Raw genomic sequence first — 4,924 nt, 5'->3', positions numbered from 1 at the left:
CATGATTTTGAACTAGGCATTCCATTACTGGGAGGACTCCCAGACAACCTGGTACCGAGTCAAGAAGCTGGGCCAGTATGGTTCACAAAACCAACACAGGCCATAGCTCTTTTCTCAACCGATGATGTCGACCAAGGGCCTCAAACCTTTGGTGTCTTACCCATAGACAGGTGTAGTGAACTTAATCTGAGGTCAAGACTAAGCCTAAGGTCAAAACTCTTGACCTTAAGAACCTTGTGGGACAGGAACTGTCATTTCATTGATTTGAATCCAGAAATACAGGTTCACCCATCCTGAGACTTTCTTTCTTGAAAATTCAAGTAGAAGAACACTCTCTGTTCTATTATCATTACTATTTTACAAATGTTGATAATCAAAGTGCCTTAGTTCAAACCATTTTAGATGTTGCAGTGAACTAATCAATTTTATTAACTGTGTAATGATTTTTAATTCTCATGCAAAGTTAGAACTCATGTTAAAGCTGTTACAGAGTAATTATGCATTTTCTGATTTCTGTCTGTGAATGAGCAAAGTGTGCGTTCCAGGGTCAGGAGTCGAAGCAGACATGCGTTGGAACAACTGTCCTGTTTATATCCTCTCAGACGTCAACAGGGGGGTTTTGGCACCTGTTTCTTAAACTCGCCAAAACAAAACTCTCTCTGTCTGTGAGAACATTTCTGATCTGTTCCATAACAATTCTTGCTGCCTTCTAACCTTTTACGTCACAAAACACACCCCGTCTGGTCGGTTCTGGCCAATGGGGAGACTCCCGAATGAACCGGGAAAAGAGCTCTTTAAAATGTCGGTACTTCCTGGTCTACTCAGTTCTGTCAGTTCTGTGAGGGCTGTGAGAGTTCAGTTGAGTGAGTTGGGTCTCTGTTCAGTTCTGTGAGCCGGGAAGATCCTGACATGACAACAGAGCTCTTCCGAGTTTCATGGGATTATAACATCTTCACTGAGGTGAGCTGTGGCGGACAGAATCTCGCCGCTACTCCGGACGAGTAACAGCATCCTACGGAGACGCTGAAAGGGTGCGTTAAACGGAATCTCGCCTGAGACATCTCCAGGTAAAAGAGTCGATTTCACCACCTAAGTGTACTGTAAGGAAGAAGCTGAAGAAAGCCCGGAGAGTGCCGTTCTGTTCAACACTCCCTCAAACCCCATCTTTTACTCTTCTTTAAACTTCTTTCCCATCTTTAAACTCCTCTCTCAAGTAGAAATTCTTCCAGATATTTAGAAATGTCTGTGTAAAGTGCTCATCCACCGCCGTGTGGGTAAAAGATCATAATTGTACAGTTTTCATAAATGTCTGTGGTGAAGCAACGGAAAAATCATGGCCGTATGATTTTTCCTGATTGATTGCTTATGTTGTTATTTTCATAATTTGCCAAATTAATGTAAATGTTCGATGTTAAACTTTGATTCTGTAAATAAATGACCGCATTCATTTTGATGGGTCAAAGATAAATGACGTCTCACGTTTGCATTTCATTAAATTCAATGCACGTTTTATTCAGTCCAGAAAAATGAGGAATCCGTGTTAATTGATTAATATATCTGAGCATCTGTTCATCTACATTCTGGTGGCCCGTCACGTGCTCATATATGGACTGCGTATTCGTGTAAAGATTGATTTTACATGTTGGCATGAGGAAAGTAGCAGTCAAAACATTGCATGTTTACGCAGCGTGCTGGAGCTGCGCGCTTGGAGCTTGGTTCTGCATGTTTACGCTGTATTACGCTGGCGATGTTATGAAAGCTGAAATAGTGTCATATGTCTTGTGAAAGCTGAAATTGTACGCCTGTTATGGTAACTAAAAGCTGGGTTGTGGAAACGCTCTATTCTGTTTAAAGACGGTCCAGACGCGGTTCTGGCCCGGCTCGGTTCTGAAAAGGTTCGGACGAGTTGTTTAAATAGCTAGAAAGACGTTTTTGAGACCGGAGTAGCAGACTCCGTGCAACTCAGAATTGATTCGTTACAGTTTTTAACAGAAAAAGTGCATTTTGACAGTTTAAAAGACGAAAAGTTGACGAACGTGTTTCAGGCTAATCTAACATGCTGGTTGCTACAAACGCTTCGTGGTTGGTTGGATTTTCTGCTGTGGAGTGCTCTGATTTGCTGAGAAATTGACTGACGTGCCTACGTCACTTTCTCTCACCCCTGTGCTGCTTTGTCATTGGTGATTTCAGTCACGTGACCCGGAAATGGAAACTCGTTTTCATAGGGAATAAAATCTGCTTTTTAAAGCTGAAAAGCGCTTTAAAGCTGTGTTCTGAAACGCTATTTAAGTTCTTCGAAGTCTAATTGCTAAAAAATGGGAATGAGTCGTGTTGACTCATTCCCATTTTTGGTTGGCCAGGATTTTATAAATCGCTTCGACGCGATTATAGATTATGGTGATCAAACAATGTGGACAACAGTGAGCAAGCCACTGCCAATCGATACGCCTCCGGAGTGTGATACAGACTGCCCAACAGCAGGTACCGCGGAAGGCGCAAAGGACTCCTCAGCCGAGGACACGAGCCCGGTGAGTACTCCTCTGACATCATGTGAAACCAATGAGACCCACCCAGTGGTCCAGACTCTGACCCAGCAAGACAGCCTCCTCTGTGAGCTGGAACAGTCAGAGTCCACCAAACACTACCTGCCACTGGTAGTTAAGGGTGTAGATATCCAAGGGTCCCGCACCAACGACGCTGTTCTGTCTCTGTGGACAGATAAATCAGCAATTAACAGAGCTTTCTATGAAACCTTGGTTCACAAACACGTTGGTCTAGAACTAATTAAAAAAGCTTTCCGCTTTCCATTAGTTCCCAATAGTTCACAGGTAATGACCGCAGAAGGAGTCATTAACCTAAAACTGAACTGGAATCAACGAGAACTGGTTCACCCATTTCTCGTCATCCAAAACTTACCACATGCATCCTACATAGCCTCTGACATTTTGGTAAGGTTAGGTGTCCACGTGGACACCATCAACAAGGTGCTGTGGTCCCTAAAACCAGCCACAAAGGATCCTCCTGTGCTAGATACAGCGAGCCTTAAGGCTGGGCAGACCATTCCAGAGGCCTGCCAAGTTGCTACCAACCAAACCACCACAGTACCACCTCAGGTGATTAACCTAATGGTGCGAATCCACATCATAGCTGGACAATCTATTAGCCGTAAACAGGCATACTTTCAACCCTCTCCTGCATTTTTCAACTTGGGACTGTCCGTGGAAGCCACGAACCAGGTGAGTCTTGACTCCAGGACCACATCTATTGCTGTGTGTAACACGGGCATGGATGAGGTGCTGATCCCAAAAAACACTATGCTGGGATGGTTGATTTCAACTGACTTTCATGATTTTGAACTAGGCATTCCATTTCTGGGAGGACTCCCAGACAACCTGGTACCGGGTCAAGACGCTGGGCCAGTATGGTTCACGAAACCAACACAGGCCATAGCTCTTTTCTCAACCGATGATGTCGACCAAGGACCTCAAACCTATGGTGTCTTACCCATAGACAGGCCCGACGACTCAGAAAGGGATTCGTTGGAGCTCCCCAAGGAGCAAGAACCCTTATCAGTCTCATCACAGATTGATCAGGTGGTCGCACAAGCTGACGCTCTGACATCTGATGAAGAAAGAGACAAACTTCGCCAAGTTCTTTTAAAATATGAAAAGTCATTTGCAACTGATTCAACAGATTGTGGGTTGACCTCACTCCACACAGTGAGAATCCCAACCCCACCCAACGCACCGCCAACATTTGTCAGACAATACAAGATCCCTCTGGCAGCATACCAGCCTGTCCAGGAGATCATTGATGACCTTTTGGTCAAAGGTATAATCAGACAATGTAATAGCACCTACTCTGCGCCTCTATGGCCAGTTTTAAAACCAAATGGTAAGTGGAGACTTACCATAGATTACAGAAAGCTAAATAAACAAGTACCCTTATCCAGGTGGCCAATGACTCAGCTCCATCAGGAACTGCCAAAGGTCACCGATGGTAAGTACTTCTCGACCCTCGACGTCGCCTCTGGTTTTTGGACCATCCCTGTGCGCGCCGAGGACCAACACAAACTAGCTTTCACTTTTGGCAGCCGACAATACACCTTTACCAGGTGTCCCTTTGGCTACGCTAACTCACCTGCAGAGTTCAACATCTTTTTGAACAAAGCATGTCCAGACGCCCACGAGCGTGGGACACTGATCTACGTGGACGACATCCTTTTGAGGCAGCCAACACTGGACTCTCATTTGGCTGAGATCGACCACGTCCTAAATCAGCTAACAACTGCTGGTGCTAAAATATCACTGTCGAAATGCCAGTGGTGCAGAACCAAGGTGGATTACGTTGGCCTCCTAGTAGGTCCGGACGGAATACAACCACAATTGACTCGCACCAAAGGCCTAGACAACCTCAAAGTACCAACCAATCTCAAAGAACTACAGAGTTTCTTGGGGGTGTGTAATTACTCTCGCCAGTTCATAGAGCATTATGCGGATCTCGCAAAACCACTGACTGAACTCTTAAAGAAAGACGTTCCTTTTGTCTGGACTGATACACAGCAGCGGGCAATGAACGCTCTCAAAGACAGGCTCAGGTTAGCCCCATGTTTAGTCTTCCCAGACTACAACAAAGAGTTCTACTTGGAAGTGGGCTTCTCACCTCACTGCATGAGTGCAGGTCTGTACCAAATACACGACAAAGACAAGCGTGTTGTGGCCTACGCCAGCAAAACAATGGCAGGCCCTGAATTACGGTATTCAGACTGTGAGAAGGCTCTATTGACCACTGTGTGGGCAGTGAAACATTTCTCCTGCTATATTGGTGGACAGAGGATCATTGTTGAGACACAACACCAGCCAGTAACGTTTCTGAACAGCCAACGCATCAGAGATGGTGTGGTGACAAACTCACGTGTTGCAAC

Source organism: Nematolebias whitei, chromosome 9 (assembly GCF_014905685.2).
Source record: "Nematolebias whitei isolate Nwh7 chromosome 9, NemWhi1, whole genome shotgun sequence".
NCBI classification, from domain to species: Eukaryota; Metazoa; Chordata; class Actinopteri; order Cyprinodontiformes; family Rivulidae; genus Nematolebias; species Nematolebias whitei.
The sequence above is the reverse complement of the archived record's forward strand: the minus strand, read 5'-3'. Positions refer to the sequence as shown.